Source organism: Muntiacus reevesi, chromosome 17, assembly GCF_963930625.1.
Source record: "Muntiacus reevesi chromosome 17, mMunRee1.1, whole genome shotgun sequence".
Lineage (NCBI taxonomy): Eukaryota > Metazoa > Chordata > Mammalia > Artiodactyla > Cervidae > Muntiacus > Muntiacus reevesi.
Window position 1 is genome coordinate 21735094 of NC_089265.1, and position 26973 is coordinate 21762066.

At 42.9% G+C, this 26973-nt stretch overlaps 1 pseudogene; it reads left to right on the forward strand.

Moving 5' to 3' along the window:
• Nucleotides 1-26061: 26061 nt before the first annotated feature.
• On the forward strand, nt 26062-26616 carry LOC136148656 (interferon alpha-1-like; annotated as a pseudogene).
• Nucleotides 26617-26973: the final 357 nt, after the last annotated feature.

A 26973-nucleotide genomic window follows, 5' to 3' on the forward strand; every position in this document is an offset into this window, starting at 1 on the left:
CGCAACGCCCGGAACTTCTCCACCCCAATCGCCGATCGTGGTAATGCCTTAGTCTCTTCGCGCCCAATGTGTTCCACTCTGTTCCAATTTGTGCGCCACACTCCCTGCCAACCGTCTCCTAGCCACCGCGGGATTCGATCCTGTGCGCCACGCCCGGCAGGGCCCCGCAGCGAATAGTCTCCCAGCCGCCGCGCTCCCGGTGCGCACCGCCCCCCGCCGCCACCGTCGCCGCACCGCCAATACTCAGCGCGGCCGCCGCGGTTCCCTTGGTGCACAGCGCCCTCCCAGCGTTCCACAGCCAACAGTCTCCTAGCCCGCGGGGTTGCAGCGTGATCGCAATGCGCTTCCTTGTTTCATTTGTCAGCAACGCCCCCACATCGTCGGGTAACCAATCGTTCCATGCCCACCTTCTCTTTTCACTTTGGACACATCGCTGTCCATCCTCGCATCGCCAATAATCCCCATCACCGCTGCCCCGTCCCTTTCTCTGAGTGTGGCTGCGTCACACCGGAAACGTCCCCCAATCAGTAAAATCAGCCCCAACTCATTAGAAGCCCCGCCTGGGGGTTCTTTTCCTTAAACAAGGCCTGATTCAGGTTGACGTTTGCAAAGAAAGCTCCTTCTACGTGGACCCTGCAAACTCGGCTATTCTCCCGGCTCTGTGGAAGCTGCTCCCTCCATCTTGAGCTGGGCTGGCCACCATGAGCCATCACCATAGAGGCCAAGTGAGCACTTGCCTAGCCCAATCTTAGCTATACCATGACTGCAAAAGTATGCGCCGTATTTTGAAGGAACGATGAAAAAGAGGAATGTAACTATCTTATGATTATTTTTATATTGGTATGTGTTGAAATGATAACATTTAGATATTTTGTGTTCAATAAAATACACTGTTAAAATTAACTTCACTTGTTTCTTTGTAGTCCTTTGAGGTGGCAACTAGAAAAATTTAAATTGCCTGTGTGGCTCCAATGATTTTTTTCTCAGCTGTGCTGAATACATTCTCTGGTTGTGCATCAGAAAATCACAGAAAGAACAAATAATCACTATTTAGTTGCACAAATTAAATATAATTCCTATTGAAATATTAGTATATTTCTGTTTATTTTTTCCTATATAATTTTACACAGTGGCATTGTATCTACAATTTTATGCCCTGCTTTTGAATATAACTAGGTGATTTTTATCTTCTAATGATACCAAAAAATATATTCCTTATAGAAAAAATTTTAATGTGAGAAAAGAAAGGGTAAAATTTTAGTTTGTTTAAATTCTTTGAAACTAGATTCTGAAAATACCTACGAATCCTATCTCACAGATATTCTTTCATTGTGGGGAAAATTTCATGTTCAAACAGTTCTAAAGGCAAAAAGTGAAGAGGAAAGAATTTTCCTGCTTGCTGCATCCTTACCTTAATATTCAAAATCAGATATTAGATTAGATTATTAGATTAATTGATATTACTTACATTATGTTATTAATGATAATTAATCATAAGTATAATTAATAATATTAATTATGTTGATAATATTATTAACAATTAGACTATTCAAAGTATGTACAAAAGAAATATACATTGGCCCTTAGTTATGGTCAAAAGGCATTCTACAAGAGAAATCATGAGCTTTAATACATGGCCTGTGTAACATTCATTTGCCTGCATCGAGACAACACTTAACCTGTACTTTGGTGTATTCTGGATAGTTTCAGATTGCCAAATCGAACAATAAATTAAGGTTGATAAAGATATGCAATATATGGCTGCTTATGGTTAAGGCCTAAAAAATTCACAGAAACTTACGTCTTACAAAAAATAAATTATTTCCTACAATCATTAAACTCTTAGAAGAAAGGACCCTTTCACAAAATCTAACACTATGAAAAAAAAAAACAAAAGAGATCTTTTCCCAATGAAAGAACCCTGTAATAATAATACAGGGTCGCACCGGAAACGAGCCCCAATCTGTAAAATCAGCCCCAACTCGTTAGAAGCCCTGCCTGGGAGTTCTTTTCCTCAAACATGGACTAGTTCAGGTTGACATTTGGAAAAAAAAGCCCACTACTCAGGCGGTCTTCCCGAAAATGCAATATTCTGCCCCCCTACCCAGGACAGCGGAAACCAGGCCTTTTCCACAAAAGGGCTAGTGATATGCGCACTTCTGAATCAGTGCTCCTATGAAAAGCTCTCTGGAAACTTTGCGTCCTGTCTCTCCAGCAGCCCCAACTGCGATTCGAAAGCAGAGGCGATCGAACCACAGCGAGCGCGCTCTTGCGGTCGCCTGGAGAAGCAAGCGGGCGGCGGTTCCATCTCAGCGCCGTTTGCTCGTTGTTTCGCGGTGCTCGCGCGCCCCCTCCCGGCCGTCTGCAGAATCGCTGACGTCCTCTATGGCCCACATCCACTTGCTGGTGGAAGGAGTGATGCTCTGCTGCATCCCTGCTTGCTCTCTTCGCTGGAACTTGCCTGGGATCCACTGCCAGTAAAGCAAGGACATCTTCAAACGCTTGAAATAGATACAAAGTATTCGATCCCAGTCTTCCCTTTACGGAAGGACTCCGTCCTTTAGGACGGAGGCGACTTCAGATTCCTTGGAAAAGAGAGATCACTCCAAATCTGAAGATGACTCAAGGCCCCTGCTACATTATCTGATGCTCCAGCAGAGCTTCCTACTCTTCACCAGGGAGGACAGCCGTGCTACTTGGAACAACACTCTGCTAGATAAGCTCCTCTGCAGCCCGGATCAGAGCCTGAAACAATTGGAGCAGATGGAAGGAGACAATCTGTGCTGTTCTCATTTGGGACTTCCTGTCCGGGACTATTTCCGTGGCATCCATCTCTACCTCAGGGAGCAGGAATACAGCCACTTTGCCTGAGAGGCTGTCAGAGTGGAAATTAAAGTGCCTTTGCTTCATATAAGAGTCCTCAAGAAACCTCCACAAATAAAGATGTTTATATTTTTAACACTCGCTAATGTATTCCATTATTTTTTGCTTCTTGGTCCAGAACAATTGTACTTATAATTCTTCAGGCATTGAGAAATGTCTGAAATGAAAATCATGATTTTCCAGAAACAGGTGTGGAAAGCAGAACAGAATGTCTTTTCTGTTATAAAGATCTTTTGATCATCATTTAAAGGATCTCTTGATGTCTGAGAGACTGGTATTTTCTATACTCATCCTTCAGAATTTCTTCCTCATGGACAGGTTTTCAGGATCCTCTGTTCTTAAAGATCTTTCTCACTTAATTCTAGGTGCATAGTGAAAAAGAATAAACTGTGAGGGTTTTCACCATAACAGAAACTTACCTTTCCTTCTCTGAAGAGCACAATGCAGGCCTTCTGGATCAGGTGAATCTTTTGGTTTGCTCGCATTCAAAGAGTGATTCAGGGACATGGGTACCTTCTGTTTTGTGGCTTTTTCCATCATCAGCATGTGACTCCAAGTTTGTCTGTGGTACTCCCCTCCCACCTCCCTCCCCATCCTGACCCTTCGGATCATCCCAATGCACCAGCCCTGAGCACCCCGTCTCATGCCTCTAACCTGGACTGGCGATTCGTTTTACATATGATAATTTACAATGTTTCAATGCCATTCTCCCGTATCATCCCACCCTTGCCCTCTCCCACAGAGTCCAAAAGACTGTTCAAAACATCTGTTGACACATTATTATGCTTAGTCTATTAGTTACCACTAATAGTCACTTAGTTATAGTCTTCCTGTTATCCTGCTGATGAGGTAACATCTATGGTGCAGGAAAGTGAATAATACAGGATAAGATAGCAATTCAAGTAAACATTTGCTTTTCACCCTTTTATGTTAAAGTGGCAACACACATGTGTATACTTATTTAACATAAATTGTACAAGTGTGTGTATATACATACACCTATATTGCTGTTTGGATGCTAAGTTGTATCAGGCATTTTGCCATCCCATGAAGTGCAGCATGCCATGCTTCCCTGTCCTTCACTATCTGCCAGAGATTACTCCTACTCATGCCCATTGAGTCAGTGAATGCCAAGCAACCATCTCATCCTCTGTTGCTCCCTTCTCCTCCAGCCCTCAACCTTTCCCAGCATCAGAGTCATTGTCAATGGGTCATTTTCTTCTCAGCAGGTGGCCAACGTATTAGAGCGTCAGCTTCAGCATCAGTCTTTTCAATGCATATTCAGGGTTGATTTCCTTTAGGATTGACTGGTTTGATCTTGCTGGCCAAGGGACTCTCAAGAGTGTTCTCCAGCACCACAGTTCAAAAGAATCAACTCTTCAGCACTCAGCCTTCTTTCTGGTCTCACATCCATACAAGACTACTGGAAAAACCATAGCTTTGACTACATGGGCCTTTATCAGCAACATGATTTCTCTGTTTCTTAACACACTGTCTAGGTTTGTCATAAATTTTCTTCCAAGGAGAAAGAATCTTTTAATTTAGTGGTTGCAGTCACCATCCATAGTGATTTCGGACCCCAGGAAAATGAAATCTGACACTGCTTCCACTTTTTCCACAGCTATTTTCCATATAGTAGTGGGACTGGATGCCATGATCATTGTTTTCAGAATGTTGACACAGATATATAAATATATATATTTTGGGGGGTTTGGTTTAGCCATGCCTCAAACCGATTCTCTAAAAAGGTGGTTTCTTTTGACCAGGGAAACAGTAGATGTTATACAGAATCTATTATACATGATGGATGAAGATTTTCAAAATTTGAATTTTTGAAATTAATATTATAATGGAAAATTTATTTATTGAGATTGGCATATGCATTCCAAAAACCCCTCTCTGCTTTGCTTTCCATGCATACAATCTAAGTTGTGACAACACAGAATGAAACATTGTAAATGCAAAAGAAATATTTCAACAATTAGAACATTTAAATAGAATTTGTGACTACAACATTTCCATGTTAAATCCTGATGCTTTTCTAAGTTAAAATTAATTAAACTCTAGGTGAACTCTCAATTTAACAGATGAGATGGCACTAGTGGTAAAGAATCTGCCTGCCAATGCAGGAGACAAGCAACGCGGTTTCCATCCCTAGGTTGGGAAGATCCCCTCTATGAGGAATTGACAACCCAATCCAGTATTCTTGCCTGGAAAATCCCGTGGACAGAGGAGCCTGGTGGCCTACGGTCCATGGGGTCACAAAGGGACAGAAATGCCTTATGGACTACACAACAACAACCATGCAGGAAGCCATAAAACTAAAGAAACAAAAAAGGAAAGTTTTGTGTGTGATTTTAGATGTTATTATGTTTCACATAAGTAAACAATTCACCTCTTGGAGTTTACAAGATATCCGAATGCTGGAATTTTTCAACATTTACATAAACTTTAACAGTGAAAATGAATCTGTGTCTTATTTGTGTAATAAAACTTAAAAAGTTTATAATCCTACTTGGAAACCATGTTAGATCTGAAATACTATCAAGAATATAAGAAAAGTACTTTACCTTATTTTTTTAATTATACACCATTTATAACTCACCGTAGACAAATATATCAGAGTCAAGTGTGTTTCATCAAGAAAAATACTAAAACAACAGAAAAATAATTAATTCACTTTATGGAAGTGAGAACAATAGGTAGGTTTAATGTATGAAATTGATAAATTGGAAGAAATTATATTGTCATTAAAATGTCCATGGCTAAGGATATAAAAATAGAGAAAAATGGCAAATGTATGCAATAATGAACAATCCATTTTTTTCCATTATTGAAAACAAAGGTGAATATGTGGATCTAAGAACATACAATTCACATGACTAGAATTACTACCTATGAATGAGAATTCGTTTTCTCTTCACTTCTGTATTTGTTCCTTTGTCTTTAAATTGGCAGAACAGCAAAATGTTCTTTAATTTCCAATCTCCTGCTTCTTCCTAGGAGGTGTTCAGAGACCAATAGAGCCAATCTCTAAGTCAGTGTTTGACTACAGCCCATAGATGGCAGTGTAACTCCAGTTCATGAATCATTTGTTTAGACTGCATCACTCGCTAGTCAAGACTCCAAAGCTGAGGACCTGGAACACAGAGAAGGAAGGAAGCTTGCCTCAGATATTTATTCTCTCAGTACTTTAGCTTGCTCTTTCCTCCTGTCCATCGCTGGATAACAGATCCCAGAGGAAAGGCCATGAAAGACTTCTAGGAACACATGGAGAGCCTGGTGTGATGAAGTAACCCCTGCCGCTTACACTCTCTCCCCTCAGGCCTAACTTGATTCACCTGCTTTCTTGGTTAAAGCTTCTAGGGTAGCCAACAAAGTGGAAGAGCCTAGGTGACCCTCAAATAGATTTCTCCATTGTTTCCTCAGTTGTACATGTACTTGGATGCGGTCTCAATAGAAGTTTTGAAGAATAGGTCAGGAGACATGATGTCTAATGATGGCAGCAGTATCATCATCCTTCAAAAAGATTTCGACTCCCAGGATGAGAACTGTCTTCAGAGCAGGTGTACAAGCTAGATAAGAATATGAAACTCATTGCTATATTCTCATATGTTTCACCTTAAAGTGAGAATTGTTTCATTCAAGTTGATTAGGGCCTTATTGATCACAGGACTCCAAAAAATTTGCAATCATCACATTTGGAATACATGGCACTTGTCTTGCAAACTGCATCCAACTTTCCAACATTCTCAGTACATTCAAAATTAAGGTATTTTTATTTTCTTAAATAAACAATTTATTTTCATTTAACTTTTAGACGTTCCCCTTCGTTTATACTTGAACATAGCTTCTCATGCATCTCTATTCCTATCAAGTCTCTAGCGAACATTTACTCTGTTGATTAAAGTGACAGTCCTAGTAAGAACTAGAAGTGAATAGTCACATTAGTGAAAGTTGGTTTAAAAAGTTTATTATTATTTTGACTGTGCCACGTGACTCATGAGACCTTAGTTCCCAGATTGGGGATTGAATCCAGACCCACAGCAGACAAAGTGCTGAGTCCTAACCACAGAATGGCCAAGGAAACCTCAAATTACTTTAAATTTTGCAGTTTTAGTTGTTCAGTTTTTCATTCAAGGATTCAGAGAAACTCTAAATTGCTTTAACATTATATATTTGCTCTAAATAAATGACTATTGGAGAACTGAAGGGAGAATGACAAGGGTCAAGAAACATGTAAAAGTCACGTTAAAGGTAAAACATAAATCCAATACATTTGAGACCTTACCTCGTAAAGGTTAAAATAATAAATATTGATAGAATCTGTTCAATCTAAAAGAATCTGTTGATCGATTTAAAGCACAGACTCCACTATTACTTTGAAGAGGAAAAAAACTTAAAATCAAATAATACTAAATACTTAATACTGAAACAAGGACAACACAGAGAAGGCCAAAACAGAGCAAGAAAATACAATGAAGGAAATAATTAGAGGCGACAATGTTAATGTCACCGAGATCTCTGTCATTAATATCAATACTGATATACTTGAGAATGACAGAAATAAAGATGTTAAATTTGAGAAAGAAGTTCAATATACATAAGAAGCACATTGAATTTATAGTTAAACATAAAATGCTTGAACTAAATTTCAAATAGTATAAAACAATGAGTAAAATGTGTCATAACATATAGCAAACTGAACAGAAATATGGTAGCACTGAAAATTTACCTAAATGCTGTGCATACATGCTACGTTGCATCAGTCATGTCTGACTCTTTGTGACCCCATGGAGCATAGGCTGCCAGACTCTTCTGTCCATCGGATTGTCCAGGCAAGATACTGGAGTGTGTTGCCATGTCCTCCTCCAGGGGATTTTCCTGACCAGGGACCAAACTAGTGTTTCCTCTTGTCTCCTGAATTGGCAGGCAAATTCTCTACCATTAGCTCCACCTGGAAAGGCCAGTACAATGCTATTAGTCTGTAAAGAGCCATATAGAAAATTAATGAAGAGAAGAAGAATTGAGAATATGATTAGAAGATGAAGTTAGTGGTTAAGACTCTTGAGCCCTTAACTTAGAAGAGGAAATATAACTTGTTTCAAATATGTATAAATCATTCCTGAAAATTATCATATCTTAGACTTCACAGAAAATATCCATAATTTTTCCAGGGCAAAAATATTTGTATAAGTTGTGTGCTCAGATCACAATGCCTGAAATTAATTTTAAAATTATTTTAGAGCACCATTTGGAGATTTAACATCATGCCAATAAATTATATCAGGTCAAAATTAAAACATAAAATCAGAAATTTAGTAAGTTATGGAAATTAAATCACCATTCCTCAAACTTCCAGAAGCAAAGTTGCACACTGAGATGAATTCATACCCTGGAAACATGAATTAAAAATAGATTGGCCTCATTCATTAAGTCAACATGAATATTTAAATACCACTAATAGAAATAGTATAAGAAAATATCTGTCAAATGTCCACCTGTGAGTAACCATAATCTGACTATGTGTCATCCTCTAGATTAAAACTAAATGTTTTACTAGACTGGAAAACTAAAACCAGAGTGGCTAGTTTAGCTCATAACTCAAATAATTATCATTCATGTTCTTCCCCTCAGAACAATCATTTTGCATGCAGCAGAGGTGCTTGTCACATAGCATATTACAGTGACTACAAAGACTACAACAGAGAATATTTTTTTAATGTATACTCCAAAGTTTAGATTTCATAAAATTCATCATCTTGCTGTTTCACTAATTATCTTAAGTGAAACTGTCCCTTTTTTCCATTTCAAGTATATTATGGTTAAAAATATGACAATTACTAGGACATTGAGGTGCCACTGCTTTGATCGGCACTAAGGCACCTATATATTGCACGAAAATAGAGCAATATTGCATAGGAACCTGGAATATTAGGTCCATGAATCAAAGCAAATTGGAAGTGGTCAAACATGAGATGGCAAGAGTAAATGTCGACATTTTAGCAATCAGGGAACTAAAATGCACTGGAATGGGTAATTTAACTCAGATGACCCTAAATATCTACTACTGTAGGCAAGAATCTCTTGGAAGAAATGAAGTAGCCATCATAGTCAAGAAAAGAGTCCAAAATGCAGTACTTGATGCAATCTCATAAATGACAGAATGATCTCTGTTCGTTTCCAAAATAAATCACTCAATATCATGGTAATTCAAGTCTATGCCCCAACCAGTAATGCTGAAGAAGCTGAAGTCGAATAGTTCTATGAAGACCTACAAGACCTTTTAGAACTAACACCCAAAAAAGATGCCCTTTTCTTTATAGGGTCCTGGAATGCAAAAGTAGGAAGTCAAGAAACACCTAGCTGTTGTTTCTTAGCTGTTGCAGCTAAGAAACACTTGGCTGCTGCTAAGTCGCCTCAGTCGTGTCCGACTCTGTGAGACCCCCTGGACTGTAGCCCACTAGGCTCCCCCGTCCCTGGGATTCTCCAGGACAGAACACTGGAGTGGGTTGCCATTTCCTTCTCCAATGCATGAAAGTGAAAAGTGAAAGTAAAGTCTCCCAGCTGTGTCCAACTCCTAGCGACCCCATGGACTGCAGCCTACCAGGCTCCTCTGTCCATGGGATTTTCCAGACAAGAGTACTGGAGTGGGGTGCCATTGCTTTCTCTGCGAGAAACACCTAGAGCAACAGACAAATTTAGCCTTGGTGTACAGACCAAAGCAGGGTACAAGCTAATAGAGTTTTGCCAAGAGAAGGTAGTGGTCATAGCAAATACCCTCTTCCAACAACACAAGAGAAGACTCTACATATGGACATCACCAGATGGCCAATACCAATATCAGACTGGTTATATTCTTTGCAGCCAAAGATGAAGAAGTTCTATAGAGTCAGCAAAAACAAGACTGGGAGTGGACTGTGGCTCAGATCATGAACTCCTTATTGCCAAATTCAGACTTAAATTGAAGAAAGTAGGGAAAACCACTAGACCATTCAGGTATGACCTAAATCAAATCCCTTACAACTGTACAGTGGAAGTGAGAAATAGATTTAAGGGAATGGATCCGATAGACAGAGTGCCTGAAGTACTATGGATACAGGTTTGTGACATTGTACAGGAGACAGGGAGCAAGACCATCTCCAAGAAAAAGAAATGCAAAAAAGCAAAATGGCTGTCTGAGGAGGCCTTACAAATAGCTGTGACAAGAAGAGAAGCGAAAAGCAAAGGAGAAAAGGAAAGATATACCCATCTGAATGCAGAGTTCCAAAGAACAGCAAGAAGAGATAAGAAAACCTTCCTCAGTGATCAGTGCAACAAAATAGAGGAAAACAATAGAATGGGAAAAACTAGAGATCACTTCAAGAAAATTAGAGATACCAAGGGAAGATTTCATGTAAAGATGGGCTCAATAAAGGACGGAAATGGTATGACCCTAACAGAAGCAGAAGATATTAAGAAGAAGTGTCAAGAATACACAGAAAAGAAAGAAAGAAAGTAAAGTCGCTCAGTTGTGTCCGACTCTTTGTGACCCTGTGGACTGTAGCCTACCAGGCTCCTCTGTCCCGGGATTCTCCAGGCCAGAATATGGAGTAGGTTGCCATTTCCTTTTCCAGGGACTCTTCCTGACCCAGGGATTGAATCTGGGTCTCCCACATTGCAGGTAGATGCTTTAACCTCTGAGGCACCAGGGAAGCAGAACTATATGAAAAAGATCTTCACGACCCAGATAATCACGATGGTGTGATCATTCACTTAGAGCCAGACATCCTGGAGTGGGAAGTCAAGTAGGCATTAGAAAGCATCGTTACGACCAAAGCTAGTGGAGGCGATGGCATTCCCGTTGAGTTATTTCAAATCCTAAAAGATAATTCTGTGAAAGAGCTGCACTCAATATGCCAGCAAATTTGGAAAACTCGGCAGTGGCCACAGGACTGGAAAAGATCAGTTTTCATTCCATTCCCTAGGAAAGGCAATGCCAAAGAATGCTCAAACTACTGCACAATTGCACTCATCTCACACGCCAGTCAAGTAATGCTCAAAATTCTCCAAGACAGGCTTTACCAATACAGGAACCATGAACTTCCAGATGTTCAAGCTGGTTTTAGAAAAGGCAGAGGGACCAGAGATCAAATTGCCAACATCCGCTGGCTCATCAAAACAGCAAGAGAGTTCCAGAAAACATCTACTTCTGCTTTATTGACTATGCCAAAGTCTTTGACTGTGTGGATCACAATAAACTGTGGAAACTTCTGAAAGAGATAGGAATACCAGACTAGGTGACCTGCCTCTTGAGAAATCTGTATACAGGTCAGGAAGCAACCGTTAGAATTGGACATGGAACAAAAGACTGGTTCCAAGTAGGAAAAGGAGTACATCAAGGCTGTATATTGTCACCCTGCTTATTTAACTTACATGCAGAGTACATCATGAGAAACGCTGGGTTGGAAGAAGCACAAGCTGGAATGAAGATTGCCTGGAGAAATATCAATAACCCCACCCCAGATATGCAGATGACACCACCCTTATGGCAGAAAGAGAAGAAGAACTAAATAGCCTCTTGATGAAAGTGAAAGAGGAAAGTGAAAAAGTTGACTTAAAGCTCAACATTCAGAAAACTAAGACCATGGCATCCGGTCCCATCACGTCATGGCAAATAGATGGGGAAACAGTAGAAACAGGGGCTGACTTTATTTTTCTGGGCTCCAAGATCAATGCAGTTGATGATTGCACCCATGAAATTAAAAGATGCTTACTCTCTGGAAGGAAAGTTATAAGCAACCTACACAGCATACTAAAATGCAGAGAGGTTACACTACCAACAAAGGTCAGTCTAGTCAAAGCTATGGTTTTTCCAGTAGTCATGTAAGGATGTGAGAGTTGGACTATAAAGAAAGATGAGCAGCAAAAAATTGATGCTCTTGAACTGTGCTTTGGAGAGGGCTCTTGAGAGTCCCTTGGACTGCGAGGAGATCCAACCAGTCCTTCCTAAAGCAGATCAGTCCTGGGTGTTCATTGGAAAGACTGATATTGAAGCTGAAACGCCAATATTTCAGCCACCTGATGTGAAGAGCTGACTCATTTGAAAAGACCCTGATGCTGGTAAAGATTGAAGCCAGGAGAAGGGGATGACAGAGGATGAGATGTTTGGATGGCATCACCGACTCAATGGACATGACTTTGGGTAAACTCTGGGAGTTGGTTATGGACAGGGAGGCCTGGCATGTTGTGGTCCATGGGGTTGGGAAAAGTCGGACACGACTGGGTGATCTGAACTGAACTGAAGGCACCAGCAGTCTTAGCCAGAATTATATTTGCACGACCAGTAGAAGTTGTCAATGTGGTAAAAATTACAAATAAGCCTGGATATCATTATCATAGGAATTTTACCTCATGAATCTCTATAGAGCATCCTAGGGATCTGCAGGGGCCCACATACTGCACTTTGAGAACTGCTGGTTTCATGAATTTCCTTCACCTCATCTGGTCAGAGTTGCTCTGTAGCTTTAAATTCACAAGTAATTTCCTTGGTTCTTAAGATAAAATCTAACATCCTTCAAAAGCCTATCACTGGGCCCTTTTCCATATCTCCAGAGTCATGCCATGCTGGACCCTACATGCATCAGTACAGTCTACCGACTCTGGTCTTGCTCAAATCTGAAAACGGACCAGAGCCATTCCCGCTGCAGAGACACTCTGTATGCTGTGCTTAGTATTGTGTTGTTTTTTCCTCATTCTGCTCTTCATGAGTTACCTGACAAATTCCTCCTCATTCTTCTTGCCTCATACTTCAGATTACTTCCCTGGGGAGACTGAAGGTGGTCTCAATGAGCTTCCCAGGATACTCCCTGCCATCAGCATCTGTTACTTCTCCTCTGAAGCCCAGGGCCCATGTGTAAATACCTAATGACCTTATACCTACTTCTTTCATGACAATGTCCTTGCTCCAGTGTGAGCTCTGTAAGGTCAGGGCCTCTCATACTCAAGACTCTCTCCACAAGGCCAACAGATAAAGTAATGAAATGCATGATATCTTTCTATATGTAGTTTACAGCCTTAGGACATTGGCAAAAGTGTCAAAAGGAAGAGGAAGAAACATGTCCTCAAATAAATGTCATGAGGAAAATAAAGGTACACTTGTATTAAAGAAAATGATCTATTTTTATGTTATAAATAGGACATATAAATGCAAGGACCATAAAATAAGTCAATGTAAAACTGAATTACATTCATACAAAAACATGTTATTCCGTAAGATTCAGCCACAAGGCATCAGATATATTTCCTCTAATTCTAAAAGCAGTTGGATATCGATATGCTCAATTTTAGTGCCAATACCAAAAGTCACTTGAACTATTTCATAGCTGAGGCAGAAATCAGAGTTTTGGAAATGACTGAACAATGAAGAGTCTGAGCTAGGATACGAGTCACTGAGAATCAGTCTTTTTCTTACTTCCTGAGTTTTCTTAGGAGCCTGTTAACACAGAAAGCACCTCAAGATTTCCACTCTGACAGTTTCCCAGGCGTAGTCACTGTATCCCTTCTTTCTCAAGTAGCCATGGATTCCCTGGAAGTACCCTCTCACGGCCAGAGTGGGGCCCGTCCTTCCCAGGGCAGAGTCTTCATCTCCCATCACCTGCCCCAGGCAGGCGTCCAGGTCATCCAGCTGCTGAAGGAGTCCATTGCGGAGCTGCTCCAGGAGGGTGGTGTCCCAGGCAGCAGAGGAGTGCTCTGTGTGGAAGAGGTTGAAGCTCTGCTGGAGCATCTCATGAAGCACAGGTGACCGGGGCCTCCTGGAGTTGGACGCCATGCACCTGCTCCTGAGGGAATCTGAAGACTTTCCTGTACCCCAGGCAGGAAAGAGAGAGATTTTGCTTATTTGATTCAAATGTGAAGGTCTCCTGCTTTTCCAAGTCAAGGCTCTGAGGCAGTCATGGGCTCAGAGGAGGAGATGGGGTCAGAGATGAGCATCATCAGTGTCATCATTGAAGAGATGAAGAACCATTGCTCAGTACCACAAGGACACATTCCTGTTGAGATGAGCAATTGCCAGCTTTGTTTCACCCTCATTTCATCTAAAGATATCCTACGGTCTGCTTCTTAAATACTAAGCCCCCAAATTTCCATATTCTGAATTTACCCAGATCCATGTATCACCTCATTTTGGGCTTGCCTTTCACTTCAAAGGCCTGGAAAGCTGTCATGAGTTTCCACTCTTCTGTATCCTTACAGTCAAAGTAAAACATATTCATTAAAAGTGTAGATTTTCTAATTCAATGGAATGCTTGTCATCTCAACAACTTTGAACTAATGATATATTAAGAGTTACTGGATCTTTCTTCCTGATGCTACAATTAATTTTTAAGGAAACTTCATTAGACTTCTTTTTTATATCTTCTTTTGCCTGCCTCTCCATATTCCTCTTGAAAGAGCTGATCAGATGTGAAAGAAATTGAGGTTTACATGCGTGGACCTCACCTTATTCTCTGTGGCAAAATTTTTAATTTGTCAAATTTGGTGTTATTTGCTCTTCATAATTGGGAAAATTACTAAAACTCATTAAGTACCAATCAATGTGCTGGATTTGTTACAGAGTCCAAGTTGCTCTGCTTGCCATAAGATAAATTAATGAATCCAAGATGAGGTTTGGGGATAGGAAGGGATTTATTCGGGAATGGGCTGACAAAAGATGGAAGACTAGCACCTCAAAATAACCATCTTGTCTGGACCTGGATGTCAGATTCTTTTATGAATCAGAGGTGAGGGGAGGTGAGGAAACAAAGCAAAAAGACCTTTACATTCCTGCAGATAACTCCCAGAATGACAAGCAAGCCTAGGTAGGGGGATGTGTTAGCTGCACTTCCTTATAGTCATTTCATGGGTAGTGTGAAATAGAATATCTCATGTCATGAAAACACACAAAGATGCCACACCTATCTGTGATTCTGCCCTTCCCAAATGTGAATTTCTGGGCCGTCTGGTAAGTAGCCAAGTAGGCTGCCCCTTCCATTGCCACACACAGAGTCACAGTCCTTCACTGGTGAGCGGTGTCAGGTTATCTCCCTGAGGCAGGCCATTAGTATGTTAACAATAACACAAAGACTTAAAGTCACAGAAGCAGATCCAGTGTAAATCCAAAATTAACCCTCCCTGGCTACACACTAAGCCTATACCAAGATGATTAATCCTCCAAAGTCACTCTCATGAAAATAAAGTATAACCGCCACTCCCGTCCAGGTGTTCAAGTGGTTCAATGTGTCTTTGCTGCTCTCCGGCCGCCTGTTTTAGCCCAGGCCACTGTCCTTGCCATGTCCAAGCAACCCACTTTTTCTCTGCTACTTTTGTATAATTTTCATATTGCTACCTCTTCTTTGTATTTCAGTTTGTAAAAGCTGTGCTAATGCTCCTGCAATCATTTCTATTTCCACTTTGAGGTTTGCTGCAACAAAAAGGAAGAGAAAACGTAAATGAAAAGAAGAGGTAATGTATTTCCTCTGTGAATTTTCAAGAGATCAAAACTTTCCGCTCTCATCGAGCATTCCTGGAAAGTACAAATAAGCAGTTAAGGTAAAAGACATGCATAAAAGTAAAAGGAAAGTAAACGATGTAATTGACAAAACTATACAGACCTCTTCTCTGTCCAAATGACAAAATGTCACTGAACTTCACAAATGTGGATGAAGAGCTCCACAGAGTGACTGATTAGCTGCAGACAGAGCCAGAGGAGGGAGCAGGCTCTAGGCAGAGTGTTACCTAAGAGGCTAGATGTCAATTTGCTAAATCCCGGTATCTTTTTATTTATCTTTATTTGTCTGTTTACATTACTCACTCTTCATGGACGTTATTGGATTCTGAGGATGTAAACCTACTAACTCGTGAAAAGAGACTGGGGTACAGACTGGATGGTCATTTTATTCACATGTGAGAAGTCAGCTGTTACCTGTATTAGGTAGTTAGAATAGGGAAAAGGAGTCCAGAATGGCAGTGGCTAAAAGACCTGGAAGGGAAAGCCCGCAAAAATAAAACAAGGAAGGTCCGAGGACTGGAGCGAGAACCTCAGGTAAAACAAACTACACTCCAGGCTGGCCCAATTTACATAAGACAGGTCCAGGGACAGAGAAACATATAAAAGAGGAGGTAAAGCCCTCTTCTGTCTCTCCCGTGTGATGGGGCGCTCTTCTCTTCACGTCTTTGGGTCGACGTGCCCTCACGCCTTGAAGAAGGATTTTCCTGCTATTACCTAAATAAATAGAGCTGGAACACTGATTTATTTAAGAGCTATAACACGGTCTGTCCAAGACCCGAGAGTTGTGACCCACCAAGGGGGCTTCAATGTCCGTCACTCCAAATTTTTGTTGTGACGAGACAAATAACCGACGATCATACACTCGCCTGACATCTATGGTGCCGTGACTCGGGTTTAACCTGGCTGAAACAACCTCCACGTGGAAGAGGCCAAGCGCAGCAGGAGCCCAACTCAGAGAAGCTCCTGTGGTAGAAGAGGAACGTGAAGAAAACCCAGCGCAGGGGAAGGCCTGTCCTGCTGGAAACCGGGGCAACGAAAAACAAACTCAGCAGAAAGTCCACGCGGCTCAGCCTCAGATTCCAGAAGACCTCCGGTTAAGGTAGGAGGTCCTCGCTCCTACGCCTGGAAGGACATGCCTAACAATTACAGTCTCTCATTTCTTGTTTCCTTGAACCCCCCACGAACAGGTGGGCGGCAATGGACGCAATTGAGGGACTCTGGAGAGGCTAGTCTTCGGTATGTCCCAAAGGCACTATCTGCTGGGCCCCAGTAGCGGTTACCCAAGCCGGTAACCAAAAGCCGGTTAACCCCAAGCCGGGGTTCTTCTGTGCCTACTCTTCTCTGTGCCAAGAATTAGGCCAGTGAAAACTGTGAGCAACAGTCAGATATTTAGCAAATTTTCCAGCAGGCTATGAAGGGGATTCCTTGGCACATTTTTCCCACTGCTTTTTCCTCTTTTCCTTCAGATCTTTCTCCCGGGACTCAAGCCCGAGGTTGGGCTCAGGCTCTCAGGTCTTATTGCAAAAATTCAGAGAGAGACAAAGTGATAAGTGGGAGATGGATTTGCTAAAATCCAAAGAGAAGCACCCATTTTACAGGGTATGGGTCGTGGAATGTGGCCTGACTAAGTTTTGCAAGCGGGGCGAATTCATATCCTAATGAGCCGTAAGATCATCCCAGCCATTGGGGAACCACCCCCGCCTCTGTCTTTGACAGTGCCTTGGAGCTGTTCTGCCACCTCTGGGTGTGTCTTTTGGCTTACAGATTGGGAATTAAGGTTTACTCAAATTTGACTTGTCATCTTGATTGATTTTAATCGGTTTGTGTTATGCCCTTGTGCTATGTCATTCTTTCAAAAGTTGTGCTCTGACCCTCTTTCCCTCCTGTTTCATGCTCCTTTCCTCAGCCCCATCTGGGCCCACAATGTTGCCTCTACAATCTTCTAGAGGGGTAACCAGAAAATAACTGGCCTTGGGAGGGAAGTACTGTATGATATCCAACCCCTTTGTCCTACCTAGCACTGGTCACGCTGGAGATCTTGGGGATGCCCAAACTCCAGCCCGGGGGTCCCAGGAGTTCATCACGCCTTGACCTGCCTAGGGATCTGGTCCTTGAAAGGTTGTCACACCTCAACCTCCTTGGGGATCCGCTAGTCTCAAGGGTCCCAGGAGGTCATCACGCCTCGACCTGCCCGGGGCCCAATCCTCGGGAGGCCGTCATGCCTTGACCTGCCCGGGGATCGGTGTCACGCCTCAGCCTGCCTAGAGATCTGCATCCTTACCCGGGGACGCCTGACTCTCAGGTTGCGACAGTACTGGGTAGGATAAGCTTCAAAAAGCCTATTAGTCTTTTTCCTTTCCCTTTTCCTCCCTGTCATGACTGTCTTTCAGATGGGAAATAACCAATCCACTTCCCGACAGATGTCCTTGAGATGCATCCTTGATAACTGGCAGCTGTTCGATATTCTGACTCTAAGGAGGAGTCGTTTAAAATTCTTTTGTGCCACTGCGTGGCCATGGTATCCACTGGGGGACGAGGAACACTGGCCCGAGGATGGGACTTTAAATTACAATACCATCCTACAGTTAGAATTATTGTGCAAATGACAAGGGAAGTGGACAGAGATCTCCTATGTCCAAATTTTCTTCAGACTGAGAGATGTGAAGGAACTCTGTCTTAGGTATGAGACTGTTGCATGCCCTAAAAGTGAGCCCACTAGGCAAATCGTGTTAGGCACAGGCACCAAGAGAAGGAACTTCCCATGAAGGCTCACCTCCCGCAGCTCCCGAGTTGCCTGGTGCTTCTTCCTTGTATCCAAGCGTGCTCCCATATCCGGGAGCACCTCCTCCACAAAAGCCAGCTCGAGTCTGTCCCTTAGTTGAAACTGGAGGAGAATTCGGACCAAGCCGTGTCCATAAACCCTTCTCCCTCTTAGAACTAAGACAGATCAAACAAGACCTGGGAAGCTATACAGATGACCCAGGGAAATATATAGATACGTTCCAACATATTACCTTGACTTTGACTTGACGTGGAAGGATATCATGGTCATATTTAGTCAAACTTTATCTGACCCTGAACATACTAGGGTCTTAAAGGAAGCCCAGAGGTATGCAACAGGACTTCACATGTCAAGTGATAGATACCCAGTAGGGGAAACTGCAGTCCCCTCCTCAGATCTTAATTGGAATTATAATGACCCTGAACATATCTGAGAAAGGGGTCATTTTCTAATTTGTGTGAAGGCAGGACTGAAAGCAGTCCAGCAAAAAGTAATCAGCTATGCCCGGGTCTCAGCAATAACTCAGGAGCCCAATGAGAACCCCATTGCCTTTCTAGAAAGGCTAAAAGAGACCCTCCAAAAGTTTACCAATTTGGATTTAGATTCTTACGAGGGACAGGTGATTTTAAAGGACAAATTCCTGTCCTAATGTGCCTCAGATATCAGAATTAAATTACAACAACTACAACAGCAGGACCCTGCTGCCTCTTTAGATGAGATGATCCAGACAGCCACCAATACCTTTTATAACAGAACAGGAGAAGGAGGCCAAGGCCCAGGAGAGGGAGAGAAGGAAAGAGACAAGTCATGCCCAGATGCTGGCCGCCCTCCAGGGAAGCCCTATGGCACACCCCGAGCCCTTGAATGACAAGGCACGAGGCAAATGCCTAATCTGTAGACAGGCGGGGCATTGGGGCAAAGAGTGTCCTAACCGTGACAAGTCTCCTAGAATGGCTTGCCACAAATGCCATCAACTGGGACACTGGGAGGCACTCTGCCCTCGGGACCCAAGAGCCTCAAGGTCAAGCGCCAAGCCTTCCCTCACGATGGCTCAAGAGGACTGAAGCGATCAGCTCCAGCCAGCCCGCCTGTCACAGATAACCATCACGGGGCTGGAGCCAAGGGTGCAACTGGATTTGGCAGGTAGGTCCGAGAATTTCTTGGTGGACACGGGGGCTACCTACTCTGTCTTGATCTCCTACTCCGGAGCCTTCTCCTCCCAAACCTGTACCATTTTGGGTGCTACAGGAAAAGCAACTACTAGAAGATTCACCCAAGCACTTTTTTGTTACAGGGATGGACAGGTATTCTTCCACCAGTTTCTGGTAGTCCCTGAGTGTCCTACTCCCTTAATGGGAAGAGACATACTCACTAAACTGGGGACCACCCTTGTGATGGGGAGCTTTTCAGCACCAAGGGCCCTACAGCTTCTGGTTACTACTGAGGAACTCATTACACCTCCAACAGAGAGAGAACAAAGACTATGGGAGGACAAAATTAACCCCCAGGTGTGGGACCGGGGATTCCTGGATGAGCCCACCAAACTGAACCGGTCATCACTGTCCTCCGAGATCCCACTAGGTTTCCTAACCGGAAACAATATCCTCTCAAAAGAGAGGCTCGGGAGGGACTGCTGCCTTTAATAAATAAATTCCTTGCTTGTGGGCTATTGGTCCCCACCAGTTCTCCATGTATCACCCCAATGCTCTCAGTAAAGAAAAAGGACAGAACCTGGCAAATGGTTCAAGATCTCCGGATCAAAAATGAAGCTGTAGTCCCCCTCCATCCCACAGTACCTAATCCCTATGTAATCTTGGGAGAAATCCCACTCAAGTGGGATTTGTAAACCCACATCCAAGTGGTTTACAGTCTTGGATCTCAAAGATGCATTTTTTTGCATACCACTGACTAAAGAATTCCAATATCTTTTTGCCTTTGAGTGGGAGGCCCCAGGAGAAAAACACCAACAGTTGACTTGGACAGGATTACCTCAGAGGTTCAGAGATAGCCCCCACTTGTTTGGACAGGCCCTTAGCTGGGATCTCCTAGATCTGGACCTGGGACCTAATGGGAAAATATTACAATATGTAGACGACCTACTAATCTGCTCTCCAGATGAGAAAAGTGCCCAACAACATGCAATTCAGGTTCTAAAGTCTCCCGTGCTAAGGCACAGACGGTCCAGACAAAGGTCACATACCTGGGAGTTCAGATTACACAGTCTAGGAGGCTGTCCTCTGATCGGGTACAAGGAATCCTCCAGTTGCCCTCCCCCATGCCTCAAACACAATTGCGAGCTTTCCTGGGGCGAACTGGGTACTGTAGAATCTGGATACCCAACTATGGTCTAATTGCCCAGCCTTTATATAAAAGCTTAAAGGGACGAGATGATTCAATCCCACTAATGTGGGGAACTCCTCAAAAGAAGGCAGAGGCTACACTAAAACAGGCCTTAACACAGGCACCTGCCTTGAGGTTGCCAGATCCAAAAAAAGCATTCCAACTTTATGTCCATGAAAGAGAGGGAATAGCCTTGGGAGTGTCAACTCAAAGGTTGGGATCTGAGCCCCAGCCTGTAGCTTACTTATCCAAGAGACTTGATTCAACTGCGCAAGGCTGGCCCCGGTGCCTTCAAAATCTTGCAGCTATTGCAATCATGATAGAAGATGCTTTAAAACTCTCCTTTGGGGGCAAACTAACTATTTTTACCAGTCACAAAGTAAAACAACTCCTAAATGGGAGAGACCATTTATGGATGTCTGATCAGAGAATCCTCAGATATCAAGTAATACTGATGGAAAATCCAGGCCTCACAATATCCCCTTGTGAGGTTCTTAACCCAGCCACCCTCCTGCCTACCCCCGAGGGATCTCTCCCCTTTCACTCCTGTCTAGAAACCTTGGACCACTGGACAAAACCCCGAGAGGGATTGTCAGAAGATCCTCTGACCAATCCTGAGGAAATGTGATACACTGACAGAAGCAGCTTTGTCTTGGATGGAAAAATAAGAGCCGGATATGCAGTAGTCTCCAATTTTGAGATCATAGAGGTTAAGCCTCTGCCACCAGGTACTTCAGTCCAATTAGCTGAGCTCATAGCCCTGACTCGAGTTTTAGAGCTGGGAAAAGGAAAAAGAATTATACTGACTCCAAGTATGCCTTTCTGGTGCTGCATGAACATGCAGCTATTTAGAAAGAAAGGAGCCATTTGACCACCCGAGGGTCCCCAATCAAATATGGTGATCAAATCCTTAGACTCTTGGAGGCAGTCCATCTGCCCACTGAGGTTTCAGTCTCCCACTTTGAAGGACACCAAAAAGGGAGCACTGAAGTGGCACGAGGGGACCAAGCAGCTGAGCAGGCAGCTAAGAGAGCAGCGTTACAGACCAATGACCTAATAGGGGTTGCCACCTTAGTTCCACAGACGAATTTGCCAGAAACTCCTTCATATACTGAAGGTGAGACTCTGAAAGCTAAAAGTGAGGGCTTTCAAGAAGATCATATGGGGTGGTTCCAAAAGGAGGGGCTCCTTTTTCTGCCTGGGAACCTCCAATAGAAGTTGGTTAACTCCTTACATGCCACCACTCATTTAGGAGAAGAGGCCCTCCAAAGATTACTGGAAAGTTCTTTCAGAGGAACAGGCTTCCAAACAACTGTAAGACAAGTGGTCTCCTCTTGTCCCACTTGCCAATTAAACAACCCCCAAGGAGCTTGAAGAACCCAGACGTGGGGCCTATCCAGGAGAGGACTGGCAGATGGACTTCACCCAGATGACAGTTTCTCAAGGGTATAAATACCTATTAGTCATGATAGATACGTTCACAGGATGGATTCAAGGCTTTCCCACCCAGATTCAGAAGGCTGAGGAGGTGGTAAAAAAAACTGCTCCATGAAATCATTCCAAGCTTTGGTCTGCCCAGGTCATTACAAAGGGACAATGGGACATCATTTACTTCTAAGATCACCCAAGGAGTCTCTAAAGCATTGGGCATTACTTATTATCTCCATTGTGCCTGGAGGCCTCAGTCTTCAGGAAAAGCAGAAAGAGCCAACCAATTCTTAAAATCAGCGATAAAAAAGATAACCCAAGAGACCTCCCTGGGATGGAAGGAGGCTTTGCCAATAGCGCTCCTCTGTACCCATATTGCCCCTAAGGAACAGGTTGGTTTTAGTCCTTATGAGATGCTATATGGGAGACCTTTTGTTTATGTCAATGACCTCTTCCTAGATCCAGAGGTTCAGACCCTCCAGTCTTACACCATGGCCATTGGGCAATTCCAACAGGATATAGGCTTGTGGGGTATGAACCAGGACCTAAAAGACTCTAAGGAGTCACCACTATATGCTCCAGGGACTCAAGTCCTAACTAAAGTCTGGAAACATGGGTCCTCAAAGGCTCAACTCCAGCCCACATGGAAGGGCCCCCACCCTGTAGCACTTTCTACTCCCACAGCGGTCAAGGTGCCAGGACATGACTCCTGGATTCACTACTCATGAGTCAAGCCGTGGAAGAAAACAGAAGAGGACACTCAATACACCTGTGAACCCCTGGGAGATCTCAGATACCCATTCAGGACTAGAAATGAGTGCCCTTCTAATAAACCCCAAAATCTGGTCTCTGGGGATAAGATTTCTCAAAACAGTGCTAAAGGGCCAACACAGCTTGGTAAAAATAATACTCCAAAACATACAGGAGATAGGTCTTCTGATCTCTGAACAAGGAGGGACTTGAACCATCCTGGTGATGTAATTTAAAATTGGCTAATGCCCCTACTAGTCCTTGTTACACCATACTGATGCTGCTTATGTACTGTCAATTGTCTAACCTGTCTTGTCTCTGCCCAGGTCAAGCTATGACATGCAGTGCCAGTTCAACAAAGATATAAAACTGCAGCCAACCATGGAAAACATCAGTCACCCTTAGATGGACACTGCTATAAGGACTCTGAAGCCTGAGACTAGCAAGAGGGGAAGACCCAATGTCCCTCACTGTTCCAGTTCAGCAGGTAGTAGCCAGAGAGACCTCGACACCCCTATTCCCAAAGAATTGGGCCTCCCATCTCTTGAGGGGGGAATGTTAGGTAGTTAGAATATGGAAAAGGAGTCCAGAATGGCAGTGGCTAAAAGACCTGGAAGGGAAAAGCCCGCGAAAACAAAACAAGGAAGGTCCGAGGACCGGAGAGAGAACCTCAGGTAAAACAAACTATACTCTTGGCTGGCCCAATTTACATAAGACAGGCCCAGGGACAGAGAAACATATAAAAGAGGAGGCAAAGCCCTCTTCTCTCTCTCTCTCCTGCGCAATGGGGTGCTCTTCTCTTCGCGTCTTTGGGTCGACGTGTCCTCATGCCTCGAAGATGGATTTTCCTGCTATTATCTAAATAAAATAGAACTGTAACACTGAGCCATAACACTGATTTATTTAAGAGCTATAACACTGGTCTGCCCAAGACCCAAGAGCTGTGACCCACCGAGGGGTCTTCAATGACTGTCACTCCAAATTATTGTTGTGACAAGACAAAGAACCGAGGAGCATATACTCGCCTGACACCTGGAAGCTGCTAGATGTAAGTGATTTGGACAGGAAGTCATGTTCACGCAAGAGATGAGATTAGATATAATAATGTTGACCAGTGAGCTGAGAATTAAAGGAAGGGAAGCAGGTCATCTCAGTGAAATTCTATCCAGTTTCCATAGTTGGATGTGTGAATTTTCTGCCTCGTGGGAACAGCTAACAGATACTGAATGCTTATACGTGCAGGTATTGTCAGAAGTACGTTACATCCTACAGTCTTCACAGCTAGCCAGTGAAACAGACATGATTATCAGTTCCAAATAAAAGGAGAAAACCGGAGTGCTGAAGGTCACATAGCCAGTGCAGGCTGGAGCTGTGACATCAAACCAGACAATCTTGCCCCCATGTCCACTGTCTAAAGCTCTGGACTGAGCTGGCTGCTCTATGTGCTTCCTATCATGGAAGGATACTTAGTAAGTTCTTCCTCTCCAATTCCTATTGTTTGTCACAAAAGTGCCATTCACTCATTCCAGGGACATTACAATCATTACACTACAAATGAAGAGTACACAGTTCCTTTTGAACTTGCTAAGTTCCAGTCCTACATTGGAAATGGTGTTTGGCTGAGATGTACAGGAGGAGCCCGACTGACTATGGTAATTTAGCAACAACTTTGAGACTCCCTGTTCCCATCTGAGATCATATTTTGAGAAATTATCCACAAGGTTAAAAAAACCATTTAAATTACTCTTACTATCTATGTTTTCAGGAGATTGTCATTTTCCGAAACAGGCTTCAAATACTAAGTCTACTAAAGCTTTCGTGTGTATAGTTTTGTTAGAACTGGCTCTGGGACAGAGCTGAAGCTCCAATACTTTGGCCACCTGATGGAAGAGCCCACCCATTGGAAAAGATACTGGTGCTGGGAAAGATTGAGAGCAGGAAGAGAAGGGGGCGACAGAGGATGAGATGATGGGATCACATCACTGACTCAATGGATGTGAATTTGAACAAAGTCTGACCGATAGAGGAGGACAGGGAAGCCTGGTGTGCCGTAGTCCATGGGATCAAGAGAGTCGGACATGCCCCAGTGACGAACAAAAATGGGACAGAGAACCCTCCATGCACTTCCTCTGGGACAGACACCTTGCTGATACTCCACATGTGACATTACTGCCTTTAGGGAGCTTACAGTCTCTCAGTGCAGTCAAATGTTACATAGTTAGATGGATTACTTAATTACAATTGTATGCAGTGTAGCTAAAGGAGAATGTGTAAGGTTAATGAGAAAAAACATGGAGGCAGAAGAGTTTAGTGGTCAAGTACCACTTATGCAGGTAATCCTGACTATTACCAAGTTAAGCAATCTCTCTGAGTTTTCAGTTTCCTTATTTGCAAACATGTCAATAACTATAGTAATTGTCTCATAGGGAAGCTGTGAAAATTAATGAAATGTTTATTAACAACACTTGGCTAAGAGGCTGCCTGTAAAAACTTCTGCCATTAATATTCTTAAAAATTATCTGTACCTTACAGAATTGGTAAAGACATGTCATTACAGGGTTTGAACATAATTGCAACCTCAGTGTCCCTGAGTGTATGAGTAGGTTATTACTTCCCAGTGAAATATCTAAGGAGATGAGATTATCTGTATTATCACACAGTGACTGAAGCAAAGTTTCCTGTGAAATATTGTAGTGGTAGAGGAGAAAGAGAAACAAACACAGGCAAACTTGAATTTTTTAGGACAATCAGCACCTTAAAAAGTGCTTTGCAGATTATAGTTGCAACATAATTCATTTTTAACAAATGATATCAGTGATACTGTTCCCTATAATGTCTCCAGTGTGTTTAAGGCCAACTCAGGTGATATCAGAGAGGTACATACACACATGAATATTTTTTAAAGAAGGAGGAAAAGGGTAAATAAAGAAAAAAATGAGAGAAATCAAAATTTTCCTCTTATAAGCTCTTTTTATACTGAATATTTCTTGGTGACCTGGAAAAGCCACCATATATATATTGTATGAATATTGCTGCCTTCTCTGACTTTGACCAAACTCTTCTCCCCAAGAACAACTAACAGGTGTGAGAAGCATAATATACGGCTGTGTGGCTATCAGCTACAGTGGAACGCATGATTTGATGTCCCCCACCCCAGGCACTCATGGCAAAAATGAGCATTTATAATTCATTTCATTAAAAAGAGTAGAAAAAGAAAGGAACAAGCAGAATGTGGAAAAACCCAGAAATGAAAGCTTCTCTGCTCACTCTTTAAGAGCTGCCCATCACCCCAAGTCCTCAGAACTTGCCTAGACCTCCCTCCAGGCAGCCCTGCAGAGCCCCCAGCGTCCCCATGGCCCTTCCCGTCTCTGTGCTGCTGGCCCTGGGGATGCTCTGCTCCAGCCCAGTGTGCTCTCTGGGCTGCGAGCTGCCTGCGAGCCGCGGCAATCTGGAAAGCTTCACACGTTGGAGTCAGATGGAGAGAGTTTCCATCGTGTCCTGTCTGAGGGACAGGACTGACCAGATTTCCTCAGATCCTGGTGGATGGGGCTAGGCTTGAGAAGACAGAAGCCACAGCTATTGAGCCTGAGTTGCGCCTGCAGACTCCCAGGTCTTCAGCACCATGGGCTCCTCTATGGGTCCATACGAGAGCCTCCTGGACAGATTCGTCGAGGGACTTGATCAGCAGCTGGAGGAGCTGGACACGTGTCTGAGGGAGGGAAGGTCGACGGAACACTCACCTCTAGGGAGGGAGAAGTCCAGATTGGCTGTGAAGAGTTACTTCCAGCGAATCAGTGTGTATCTCAAAGAGAAAGAATACAGCTGCTGTGCCTGGGAGGTTGTCAGCGTGGAAATCAGAAGGAGCTTGGTCTTGGCCAACAAGCTCATTGGGAAACTCAGGAAATAAAGAAGACATTGAATCTGAAAACAGTTCATCTGGTCAACTAGATGGCTATTTTCTAAGACTCAAAGTGCAACCTTTAACTCTATTTTTGTGTCAGATGAAATATAAGTGATAGCTAATATATGGCATTATTTAAATATATGTTAAATGTTTTCTTACCATAACTGTTTAAAACAGATTTCAGAATCCATTTTCCATATCTTAAAAAGTTGAAATATTTATTTATTTATTTAAATTATTGGAAATATTTAAGCCCTTCATAGCATTTAAATCTTTATCATTCATAAGATATTTGCTTTGTACTATATTGTATAAGACTATTCTTGTTTCTCAGTAGAGATAATAAAAGTAATTTGAAAC